The sequence below is a fragment of the Bos javanicus genome, chromosome 14 (genome assembly GCF_032452875.1).
Source record: "Bos javanicus breed banteng chromosome 14, ARS-OSU_banteng_1.0, whole genome shotgun sequence".
Lineage (NCBI taxonomy): Eukaryota > Metazoa > Chordata > Mammalia > Artiodactyla > Bovidae > Bos > Bos javanicus.
Window position 1 is genome coordinate 30,504,307 of NC_083881.1, and position 13,125 is coordinate 30,517,431.

Consider the following 13,125-nt stretch of genomic DNA (forward strand, 5'->3'; position numbering starts at 1 on the left):
AGCACTACTTAAAAATGAATTATGTAGGGGTGTACAGTACTACCTTTGTTTTGAGAAAATCTTACAATTTTTATGAGCACATGAGGTGGGTCTCGTGGGAGTAAACATTAGCAACATATATCTTTCTGATTCTTCAGGCATGCTTACATTTCTAAGAAGCACAAGTAGTTTGGCTTGGAAAAAGGCCTGGAGTTAGATTTATTTTTTTCAAGATCATGTTGATTCTCACAACATCCCTTAAAGAAAAGTCCGGCTTCAGGGTCACTAAGGCTTAATTAAAATCTCTAGCACACAGTGTGTTAATATCCCTTACCTATGTTGGAGTTTTACCTCCTGGTAATTATATGCTAACACTGGTATTCAATAGGTCATCGAAATCAAATTAATGCAGGCATCTTTAAAGTCAGATATTATGTTCATCTACAACATTTTCATGTTTAAAAAGTACAAAATAAAGGAAAAGGGATATTTTTTAACCTTGGAGAACTGTGAAGGGGTGGACAAAAACAAGCATTTTCGTGGAAAAATAAACATTATCTGTGGGAAGAAATCCTAATTAAAGAAAATGGAAAGGCAAAGAAAGAACAAAATTCCTTAATGTACAAATGCTTTGCTGAGTCTTTGATAGGTAAAGAGTCAGGGTCCCAAACTGTGTTTCCTGGTTCTGTGATAGTAGAACTTCCTGTTCTACTGTAGAACTGTAGAACTTCCTGTTCCTGTAGAACTTCCAGTTTCTGGGCGGGATTCTCAAAGCGATGTCCTGAGGCCTCAGAACTGGGGTTCTTGAGGGCAGGGCTGGTGATCTGTGTTTTCACAAGCCCTCCAGACTCTCTTGGGCTTCCCTGGTGGCTTAGCTGGTAAAGAATCTGCCTGTAATGCGGGAGACCCAGGTTTGATCTCTGGTTTAGGAAGATCCTCTAGAGGAGGAGATGGCAACCCACTCCAGTATTCTTGCCTGGAGAATCCCATGGACAGAGAAGCCTGGTGGGCTACAGTCCACGGGGTCACCAAGAGTCAGATACAACTGAGTGACTAACACTGTCACTTTCTTTTTCAATCATTTCTCTAAGTTTTTATGAAGACATTTAGGAGGTTAGCAAAGAAGTATTTATGATCCATGGGAATAATTTCTTCTTAATTTCTCAAAGGACTGCTTAATGGAATTGCCCTCAAGTGTGTTCATGGACCAAAGGACAATTCCTCCCATCCCCACGGAAGCCCTATGTTGGGGAAAAGTTTGGTTGGAAGATCTGGTTTGTAGTTAATGTTACCCTTTTCACGTAATTAGCTTTGTGATGTTGTGCAAGTCACAACCTCTGTAAGCTATAATTTTCTCACCCATAAAAATGTACTAAAAATACACTGCCTCACCGAGCTGTGAAGATGAAATGAAATGATGTATGTGAAGGTGGCTTGTAAATGCTAAAGCGTGATATAAAACGTTAGTCGTTGGTATTAGAAGAGTGCAATATCTCATCCCACCTTGAGAGATTTCGAAAGCACAATTCTCTAGCTTCACAGATACAAGTCGTTTCGTGCAATGAATGCAGGTAATTTTTGAATACGATATGGGGACAGTATCTAGAGAAAGTGAAGAGTATGAAAGGAAAGAAGTAAATTCCAGTGAGAGCCTCCCTCTTTATAGCTCATTCCTTCCTGTGCCCGCCTCAGCAAACACTGGGGCCTGATTTGGCACTGCAGCAACACTAATCCCGGGCTTTTGAGCTTTTCTCCTTATCATCAGATCTCATGGGCAACGTCGGGTCACCCAGAAGTCACATTACTGGTTAATCTAGGATTGGTCTGCTAGCTCAGGATTTCTGAGTTCAGGCTAGGATGAGAATTTGTTATTTCTGGCAGCCTATACATTGTTGGAAAAACGAATGATTTTCACTGAGACTCTGTTCTTTCTATATTTCAAATTGTTCGAATGGTCTCTTTCTGTGAGTGGATTCGGGTAAGAATTAGCCCCATGAGGTGCTTATCAGAAAATGGCGATGCTGACAAGATCCAGAGAGTACAGCCTAGAGTGAAAATGGCATGTCCAGAAGGGTAGGGGACAACCCTGAAAGCACCCAGCTTTGAGATGTATCTCTGACACTTAACCACCCTGGGCCTTGATTTCCCAGCTTCAAAGTCAGGCAGTTAGACCAAAACTGAGTCATGAGGTCTCCTACATCTCTGCCCACATTTAAGATTCTATCATTCCGTGGGTCAGTTTAGAGATTAGGGGGTGTACCTTCCCAACCTCCTACCATGGACAGGAGAGGAAGTGCTCCACTGGAGGGTCCCAGATGGGCCTTTGGGAGGAGTAAGGATTCCACTCTGTGACATCACAATGTCCAGCCCAGGCTCAACCCTGGCTACTGAGAAGGAGAAGTTATCTGATATATTAAAGGTGAGACGCTACCTGATGGAGCTAGAAGGAATCAGCCAGCCATGACTCCGGTTCAGGTACGTTGACATTTGCTAAACTCAGAACAAATTTACTGTGTCTAAAGGAACAAGGGGCTTCCCTGATGGCTCAGACAGTAAAGAATCAGCCTGCAATGTAGTAGGCCTGGATTCAACCTCTGGGTTAGGAAGATCCCCTGGAGAAGGGAATGGCTATCCAGAGGACAGGACTACAAGATAGGTGTGTCTCCAGGCTTAGGAGTAACAGTGTAAGCACAGAGATGATGCACCAGTTGCTTTCGGGCAATGTAAAGGATCCAAATGAGCAGACCAAATGACAAAGGAGCTCCCAGCAGAAACACAGCTGTGGCATCTTCTCCAAACAGCCAGACTTCCTACTGTGAAGACAGACCACAGGAACATTTCCAAGACAGTTGGTGCCTAGTCCTCTCCCCATCCACTGAAGGGTGCAAAAGAGGTAAGGGAACCTCAACAGGTCAGTGTAAAATTACTTTCTAAAACAGTCTTCAGTTAGTGCCTGGTGATGTCTATTCTTTTATTTTATCCAGGTATTCTTCTTTTAATAGCTTCTTCCCAGAACGATGTGAGTGAGTGCTAAGTTGCTTCAGTTATGCCCGACTCTGTGTGACCCTATGGACTGTAGCTTTCCAGGTTCCTCTGTCCTTGGGATTCTCCAGGAAAGAATACTGAAGTGGGTTACCGTGCCCTCCTCCAGGGGATTTTCCCAATCCAGGGATCAAACCTGAGTCTCTTATTTCTCCTGCATTGTCAGGCAGGTTCTTTACCATTAGTGCCACCTGCTGCTGCTAAGTCGCTTCAGTCGTGTCCGACTCTGTGCGACCCCATAGAAGGCAGCCCGCCAGGCTCCTCTGTCCCTGGGATTCTCCAGGCAAGAACACCGGAGTGGGTTGCCATTTCCTTCTCCAATGCACGAAAGAGAAAGGTGAAAGTGAAGTCGCTCAGTCGTGTCCGACTCTTAGTGACCCCATGGACTGCAGCCCACCAGGCTCCTCCGTCCATGGGATTTTCCAAGCAAGAGTACTGGAGTGGGGTGCCATTGCCTCCTCCGTTAGTGCCACCTGGGAAGCCTCAAATGAGTAAGCTACTCTTTGTGACCCCATGGACTATAGCCCACCAGGCTCCTCTGTCCATGGAATTCTATGGGGAAGAATAAACTAAATGAAAACCAAGTTAACTGAAAGAAGTATTTTAATAGAAGGTTGTATAAAAAAGATGCAAACAAAATAAAAGGGAGGGAAAAAATATTATGGATTAGCAACCAATATTGATTCTCAGGTCTGCTTTTGAAGTTTCAAGGCTTAAAAGGCAGAAGGTCACCCCTAGAAACAGTGAAAGAGAAGGGCCTTCTGGTTGAGAAGAAAGTAAGACAGTTCAGTTGAGACTGTCTACCACTCCTCCTCCTAAAGAACTCCCACTAGTGAAATCATCGCTGGGGAGGCAGACAGTTCTGTTTTCTTTACCTTGCCTTGGGGTTTTGGCTTCTAACTTATTTGTTTCTTCCTGGAGTCTCGAGGCCCTGGGAGGCTCTGAGTGACGGCAAATAGCTGCTCTGTTTACCAGGAGGGCGGAGGGTGGGGTGGGTGCCAGTCTCTGACTCATCCACACTGGCTGCCCTCGGCACACCACGACCCCAGAGCCAAGTGCAGGACTGCTCGGGCAGGCACACTGAGATTGGCCTTCGAGATCCAGGTTTATTGCCATGTTCCTTTCCCAAGTGGAAGCAGCAGTCCAGTGTTCTGACAGGTAGATTAGTTGCCTGCCAGGGACCCCAAGAGGAACAGACAAGGCGGGGAGACCCAGTCTCTACCCACAGCACACAATTTTAACACTCTGACCTCCAACACCCTGGGAATAAATATATCTCAGCTGCAAAGCTAATATTCACTTGCTCTATAAAAGTAGTAATAATCCAAAGCATGTAAATAAATCCAGAGGCTCAGTCAAAAACAAAATGTGTTTGCACATTGACTCTAGCACATATTCAACTTCCATCTAGAGAAGCCGCTATGATTTTCACAATTAGATTATGACCCCACCTCAAGTCCTTGGAAAGTAAAAGCTCATTGGTCCAGTGTTTAGACTTTATTCATTTTATAGTCATTGAAAACTACATTTGTGCTGTGCTAAGTTGCTTCAGTCATGTCCCACTCTTTGTGACGCTATGGACCATAGCCCACCAGGCTTCTGTTCTTGGGATTCTCCAGGCGAGAATACTAGACTGGGTTTCCATGCCCTCCTCCAGGGTATCTTCCCAATGCAGGTTTCGAACCTGCAAGTCTTACGTCTCTTGAATTGGCAGTTCTTTACCACTGGTGCCATCTGGGAAGCCCTGAAAACTATGTTTAAGTTTAACCTAAAATAACATCCACAAAACACAGAATATTCTAACTTGTCTACATTTACATTTATTGACTGTAATGTTCTCTGACCCTTGTGTTAGTCACACACCACAGACTTTTAGAGTTGTGGGGGGCAGCGGGGGGCGGGGGTAACTAAAAGATCATCCATTCCAACGTCCTAATTTCCAGAAAAGGAAACCAGCAGAGAGAGGTTAAATATCTTGACTTAGGCCATTGAGCTTGTTAGTGCTATCTTGAGACTAAGGCTTAAATCTTCTCACTCTCAGCCTGGTGGCCTCTTCAGTACTCCCTGCCCCAATTCATCCTGAAGGAATTTACTGGTTCATACTTGGACTATTTTAATTTCTAAGTCAGAATATTCTAAGATAAGGAAATCTCCTTTTATTTCCTTAGTGTAGTTATTGGTAAACTCTGGTACTCTAGGTAGGTGACACTCTTCACCAGAGTTCTCCCAGCCTTCAGCTCCAAACAAAACAAGCTTTGACCAAGGTCAACAGAAAGCACCTGAGACCTCATTCAAAAGGCTGAGAATACAATGAAAATGAATCCAGGGAAACAGATTGCCTACTCTGCCTTCTGACCTGATTCAGTTCATCTTAGTTCATTTCAGTTGCTCAGTCATGTCCAACACTGTGACCCCATGCACCGCAGCACACCAGGCTTCCCAGTCCATCACCAACTCCTGGAGCCTGCTCAAACACATGTCCATCAAGACGGTGATGCCACCTAGCCATCTCATCCTCTGTTTTCCCCTTCTCCTCCTGTCTTCAATCTTTCCCAGCATCAGGCCTGATTAGAAGTAGTCTATTAAAAAAAAAAAAAAGGAATTTATACAGTTAATGAGCATTTTGCTTTATAATAAATATACAAACTTTCTGTGGCCTTTTCCAGTTTAGGTAGATCACTTTTCTTATGTGTAGTAGTAATAGTTGTTCAGTCATGTCTGCCAGGCTCCTCTGTTACTGGAATCCTCCTGGCAAGAATACCAGAATTGGTTGCTATTTACTATTCCCTTCTCTAGGGGATCTTCCTGACCCAGGGATTGAACCTGTGTCTCCTGTGTTGCAGGCAGATTCTTCACTGTCTGAGCCACCAGGGAAGACTTTGCTTATGTGTGTGCATGTGTATACTCTGTGGTATGTATGTGTGTACTCTGGAAATGCATATGTGAGTAAACTTAATCTGGCAGGCATGGAGCTTTACACCATCCATGGTAACTGACCTATCTTTATTACCTAGTTTGTCTCCTAAATGAGCCTTTCCTGACTTAAACCATGAATTAACATCTTGTTTAGAGTTACTGATAATTCAGGAGCAATCTTAGCATGTCCAGAGTCCATTTTATGTACAGTTGTCTATGTCTTGCAGCGCTAATTAATCTGTAAGTTTGAGTCCAGGCACACCCCGATACAGATACTCAGAGTTTTCTCCAACTTGCAATATATTCATTGCAAGTATATTAACATCAGCCTAAAGTCCCCAAATCTGAAAGAAAATGAAATGAAGAATTGTTCAATATAAGCACAGACCTCATTTGTATAGCCACCAGCTCCAAAGATCTGATTAATATTTTCTAGGTCACTAGCTTGTTTTTTAACTCACTGAAATGCATTTATCCTATAAGGATCTTCCATAGTTTCCTGGTTTTTCAGACAGATTGTCTTTAATAAAGGAGAATTATGAAATGATTACCAACAGGAAAGAAGATTCCATCATGGTATGGGGTTGAAACAAAGCTGTGGCAATATCTTTCAGCTTCCATATTCATTTCAAAAGTTGTGTAATAGATTGAGTAATTTTATACATCTTATCGCATAAAATGGCAGGAGAAAGCTTGACTATGAAAAATGGAGAGATAAGAGGAGCTTTCGTTTCAGATTCTCCATTGTGGGTTCTGAACTTTCAAATGCCTCCAGTAAGCTGAAACACAGGTATGCCAACTGTACTTTTGAAAAGCTTTCCACCTGAGAAATGCATCCTGACAAGTGTTATTAACAGCTGTGGGAGAGAAAAAAGAGAAAGGAAATCTGCCTCACCAGAGATCCTGAGACATTTGACTCTCTCCCTCTCTCTGTACCCCCCTCCTCTCCTCCCTGTCTCAATGCCGCCACCTGGGGAGCCTTGGCAAACAGCCACACCTGGATGGTTGACACATACCAGACACCCCCCTTCAACTTAGCCCAGCCCCCATACCCACTCTCCCAAGAATTGTGCAACAAGCCCTTTGTAACCCAAGGTTTGTGAAGTCTGGAAAGGAATGTGACCCGGAGCCAACAGGCGCTGCTGCCACCAGGGCCAAGAAGGAACTCTCCTGCTGTTTACCTTGCCCTTGGGGGAATCACAGAAAGTGCAAGATGTGCTCTAAAAAGAAGGGGAATGGAGCCCTTGGCAGGAGTGAGAAGCAGACACCCTAGGGCCTTCTGCCCTCTTCTCTGCCAACCTCCAGAGGCGAGCTTTGGGCTGCTCTCAGGAGAAGACTCTGAATCAGTTTTGAGTCATTCCACTTCATCCGGTTGTGCCTCTGCTGAACGTTGTGAGTGGTAGGGCCCATTCCTCCAGTTCCCCAGTGTAGGATGAAGGGTGATTGTAATGCTTGTGTGTGTGTGTGTGTGTGTGTGTGTGTGTCAGTCACTCAATTGTGTCCAGCTCTTTGCAAACCCATGGACTGTAACCCACCAGGCTCCTGCCATGGGATTTCCCAGGCAAGAATACTGGAGTGTATAGCCATTTCCTCCTCCAGGGGATCTTCCTAGTGCAGGGATCAAACCCACATCTCCTATGTCTCCTGCACTGCAGGAGGATTCTTTATCCACTGAGCCATCAGGAAAGCCACACCATGTAGTATAGTTAACTATTTTATTATTTTACCAATACTGCTTATAAACAAAAGGTGGTCCAAGAAAAACAGACTTGTTAGCCAGTTGAGAAGACCACTCACTTGACAACTAGAATGTCAGTATTCTTCTGCTCCTTTCAAGCATGTTTAGAATGCAAAGCCATTTCTATCAGCAGAGGTGAAAGCTTTCCTTTCATGTTAGAATCAGTTCTTTGTATGCTAGGAACTGACACTATCTTACTCCTCTTACCAGCATATAATTTCTTGTATCCTGTCCTTCCAAGGTGGTTATTATCCTTTCTTCTTTCTACCCCAAATGAATTCAGTGTCAATCAAATCTGTAGTTTTTGACAAGGGACGATGTATCAGTATACCAGGCACAGTGGCAATAACAAAATGCAATGTTTGCCATAAATTGGGTTCTTTTAACAATGAAGGATTTAGGTGAGGAGATGAGATATACACCTGTGAAGAGTTCAAAAGCAAAGAAAGAACTGCATAACCACATGAGAAGTGATTTTACGGACTTCAGTGTGCCCAGGACTTCAGAGTGCCCAGGACTTCAGAGTGCCCAGGGCAGACGCAAAGTTGTCTCCAGTGTTCAGGTTGCTCATTACAGCACAGTTAGGACTTGAGAGAACTTTGAAGAGAAACAGAACAGTGACTGATGCAAGCTTGGGGAGGAAGACAATTTTCTGGCACGAATTTTGGCCCCAGCACAGTGGGTCTTGTCCCGCTCAGCCCTCATCTCCACCCTCTCCCTGTGCTTTCACAACTCCTTCTTTGCATGTGATACAAACAGTTCACAAGGTTGCTTTGGGACAAGGAAACTGGAGTCATGGAAACATGACACTCCAGGAAGGATGAAACCCACCCTGACAGGTGCTCTCTGTGAAAGGGCCTACCTGCCGTAACCAGAGTTGTGTTGGACTTTAATTATGGACCTGGGCTTCCTGACTTTACACTCCAAGTCAACATGCTCTAAATCTGATTCATTATCTTCCTCCAAATCTGATCTCCTTTTGTGACTCCCATCTCGGCCCATGACCTCAGCACATTCCCAGCTATTCTAGCTAGAACCGTGAGTCCTCCCTGGCACTTGGCCACCAGGCCCAGGAGGTTATGGCTCCACATCTCTCTGGAATCCATCACTTCCTGCTGGTTCTGCTGGCTGCTGCCTTGGACCAGGCTGTTTCCCATCGTGTTTCCCAGGGTAAGTCATCTCCCCAGCTTCATTCCTCTGCACTCTGCCAGTCACATCTTTCTAAAACAAACACTAGAGTTTGTCACTTGCCAGTTTTAAAACAGTTCAGGTTTCCCACTGTTTAAAAAAATGAGGACTGAACTCATCTTGAGGTTCCCAAGTGGCCAAGTGGTAAAGAACCCACTGACCAATGCAAGAGACGTAAAGGAGGCATGTCCAATCTCTGGTTTGGGAAGATCCCCTAGAGGAGGGCACGGCAACCCACTCCAGTGTTCTTGCCTGGAGAATCCCATGGACAGAGGCGCCTGGCGGGCTACAGTCCATGGGGTCACACAGAGTTGGACATGGCTAAAGTGACTTAGCATGCATATATAAACTCATCTTGGCTTTCAAGAGGTCCTTCACTTTCTGTAGCCTCCCTGGGCCGCACCTCTCCTCGGCCACCTGTTCACCTGGTCCTCCCTCCCCCGTGCACTGGATGGATCCCTTTGCTTCCCTTTCTCCAGCTTGCCCAGAACTTTCCTGCCACTGTGTTCTTTCTTATGCAGGTCTCTTCTGACAGCTAAACTCCTGCATGAGTCCTCCTCAAAGGGGTGACCACTTTCTTCCCCCATTATTTATGATCTTCTCATGACATTCTTATTATGTATGACCCTTTATGCTGAAGGATTAACCTGGGTGTGGTTGGAACACCAGGGAGAAGGGAGAAGAATGTTTTAAGATAGGGATTAACATGTCAGTGATGATTCCCAGGTGGCGCTAGTGGTAAAGAATCTTGTCTGCCAATGAAGGAGATATGGGTTCAATCCTGGGTTGAGAAGATCCCTTGGAGGATCTCATATGGGTTCTCATAGCAACCCACTCCAGCATTCTTGCCTGGAGAATCCCATGGACAGAGGAGCCTGGAGGGCTACAGTCCATGAGGTCACAGAGTTGGACATGACTGAGCAACTGAGCACACAGCACGTCAAAGACTCAGAGGAGACATTCTGTCTCTTCTGACCAGTTCACAGGAGTTGGTGGAAGTCAAGTCTGAGTTGAGGGGAAGGAGCTGGGAGGAGATGGCTCTGGATAAAGATGCAGAGGCTAGCCTTGCTAAGGAGCTGGGACTTTAGCTTGACATCAGTGGGCCACCCTAAAGGGTTATAAGCAGGGGAGGGACAGGATACTACTAGCATTCTAAAAGAATGTAGTGTTCAGAGAAAAGATGGGAACGAAGAGAGACTGGAGAAAGGCGTCTCAATTAGGATGCTGGCAGGATAAACCAAGGAGGTGATGAACTGGGTCTAGATTAGTGAGAGTGGCAAGAGAGGAAGACAGTGGGCTTCCAGGAGCTTTAGAAAGGAGGACTAATGAGGCCTTGTTGATCGACCACGCCTGGATTACTTGGAGGAGAAGTGAAGGGAGACAGCCAGAAAAGGCCCAGCAGACACTGTCCTAGCTGCGGTATCACTTCCTGATAATGCCTCACACCAGGGAGACTTCATATTATCCCAAAAGAAACAGGAGGCAAGGAGGATTTCTTGGCTTAGGTAACCCTACTTTTTTTTTTTTTAATTTAAACTTATTTTTAATTGGAGGATAATTTGTTTACAATATGGTGGTGGACTCTGACATACATCAATATGAATCAGCTCTAGGTATACATATGCCCCCTCCCTCTAGAACCTCCCTCCCACCTCCCACCCCATCCCACCTACGTTTCTGAAAGAGAAAACTGGAAGTGGCATGGAGCATGGCCAGAAAGGAGAAGACTGGCCACAGACGAGACTAGACGGCAGAGCTATTGAGGTGGGGTGTTAAATGCTGACAGCACACAGCTGCTCAAAGCAGGGGACCCTTCTTGGTGCTGGTAATTCTTCCTCAAACATAGTTTAATGAAAAAAAAAATAGTGTTTTAATTGAAAAGTTATATGTGCATGTTGTTAAAAAAAAAAAAAATTAAACAGTGGCTACGCAATGAAAAACAATTCTCCCCGCCCCCCCCCAGGCCCCAGTCCTTTTCCTCCATGGAGATTTTGCAAGTTTTACATACTGTCCAGAAAGGTTTTGTGCATATACAAATGTGTCTGAGTATGTATTATGTGCATGCTGCATCTCTGTGTACGTATGTCTATACACAGATGCATAGATCTACTTTTAAAAATGAGATTACTATACAGAAGCCTTGTGTGTGTTAATTGCTCTTTGAGACCCATGGACTGTAGCCCTCCAGGCTTCCCTGTCCATGGAATTCTCCAGGCAAGATTATTGGAGTGGGTTGCCATTCTCTTCTCCAGGGGATCTTTCTGACCCAGGGATTGAACTCTGTACTGCAGGTCTCCTGTACTGCAGACAGATTCTTTAGCATCTGAGCCACCAGAGAAGCCCAAACATAGGCCTTCCTTTTTTTAAAAAAACGGGAAACTGTGTTTTGTTATACCATTTTTATGTCAGCTTCATTCTCTTCAATGTCTACTATGGCTATGCTCCTATGGTGATCTCACAAACCCCCCGTTGATTAACATCGAAGTCAAACTTGGTTTTGAAGTGTCCTTTTCCTTGTACCCCATCCTCAGCTCCTCACGCGGTGGATGCTTTAAACTCTTCCTGGCTCCACTCTGGGGGCACTCTCTCCTTCCATGTACCTCTTTTCAAATCTAAAGTAAGAGAACTCCCTCTGCAGCCACACGAATTTAGCACAAGCTAAATTTTCTTCCATCATGGAGTCAACTGGCCAACCTGGCTTATCAGATCATATTTCTTGGGCAAAAAGATTAGTCTTTTCTCTAAATCTATGAAATGTGCTTCGAACTGTACTTATACAGGTGCCACAAGGCGGGTTATCTCTAAACTCTAAAATGTCAGAGCCCCACTGCCAATCAAAGTTAAGCTCAGAGTAGCAGATATTTTTCTTCTCAGAGATGATGCTTTCAATAAGGCTGGCCAAGGACTCTCCAGGCACTTAGCTTTTAGAGGACACTGTAGTTGATACAGGCTCTGGATCTCTTTCATTTGTTTGCTAGAGTCCCCAGGGCTCATAGGTATTCAGTGAATCTTGGTGAATAGACATCTATGCCTATAAGTATTATTCCTGATGGTCTTCCTGTTATTTTGCTTTTCAAAGACTTGGTGGGCATTTTATCCTCTATTGCCCTTCATAGTGTAAACAGTAACCAGACCCTTTTTCCTCCCCAACTTGGATTTCGGGGTGTGTGTGCTAAGTTGCTTCAGTTATGTTCAATTCTTTGCGACCCCATGGACTGTAGCCCACCAGGTTCCTCTGTCCATGGGATCTCCAGGCAAGAATGCTGGAGTGCGTTGCTATGCCCTCCTCCAAGGGATCTTCTCAACCCAGGGATTGAACCCATATCTCCTTCATTGGCAGGCGGATTCTTTACCACTAGCGCCATATGAGAAGCCCTTCATCCTGTTCTACCCATCCCCAAAATCTGCCCATAAAGCCAGGATAAAATGCACATGAATCAAAAATTCTACAGGGGTGCCACCTGCTGATTCACCCATGGGACAGGCCTGGGCTTTCCCTTTGTTGGGTCTGCTCCTCAGCTTACAAGTTGCTGCTCCTTACTTTCTACCTCCACCAGCACTGTCAGGAAACACTGTACTGGGAGCCCCTAAACCAACCTTATATAAAGGGGACTCCTCTGTCCCCTCTCAGGGCTGCTTCCTGCGAGTCCCCTTCGTTGGGACAACATAGGCAGTTCTAACAGTGCAGCTGAGTTGGGTAGGTCACAGCAAACCTCGGTTTCTAGAGAGGAGGAATCAGAGGTTCCTCTTATGTCTTACCCAAGTTTACAGTCACGGGCTGAGTCATCTGTCCCCCAGGCCAGTGTTCCCCAGAGATATCAGTTCTGAGGGTGTGGGCGCAGGGCTGCGGGGCAAGTGAAGAACAGTTTATCTCCAAGGCAGCAGCTGAGGGGCAGAAAGACATGCAGGCTCCGACAGACAACAAGGGACGTCAGCACCCCTCTTGCGTGTCTGCCTGCATGTACACTGATGTATGATAACTGGACCATAAAGAAGGCTGAGTGCCAAAGAATTGATGCTTTCAAACTGTGGTGTTGGAGAGGACTCCTGAGAGTCCCTTGGACGGCAAGGAGATCAAACCAGTCAGTCCTAAAGGAAATCAACCCTGAATATTCATTGGAAGGACTGATGCTGAAGCTCCAAAACTTTGGCCACCTGATTCGAAGAGCAGACCCACTGGAAAAGACCCTGATGCTGGGAAGGATTGAAGGCAGGAGGAGAAGCGGGAGACAGAGGATGAGATGATTGGATGGCACCTTCGA

The 13,125-nt window shown here is 45.3% G+C and overlaps 1 protein-coding gene and 1 long non-coding RNA gene across 2 annotated transcripts in view; one reads left to right on the forward strand and one right to left on the reverse strand.

Annotated features, from left to right (window-relative positions):
* Nucleotides 1-606: 606 nt before the first annotated feature.
* Nucleotides 607-2,329, reverse strand: LOC133260484 (uncharacterized). Its single transcript, XR_009740829.1, has 2 exons — nt 2,256-2,329; nt 607-870 (listed from the first exon to the last, which is right to left on the reverse strand). It is a non-coding gene; the product is annotated as an uncharacterized LOC133260484 (long non-coding RNA).
* A 13-nt stretch (nt 2,330-2,342) lies between these two features.
* The window catches only part of DNAJC5B (DnaJ heat shock protein family (Hsp40) member C5 beta), a 93,109-nt gene continuing 82,326 nt past the window's right edge, over nt 2,343-13,125 (forward strand). Inside the window, exon 1 of the mRNA XM_061438867.1 lies at nt 2,343-2,454. The gene's annotated coding sequence lies outside the window, so the exon portion shown is untranslated. The remainder of the gene's footprint in view (nt 2,455-13,125) is intronic.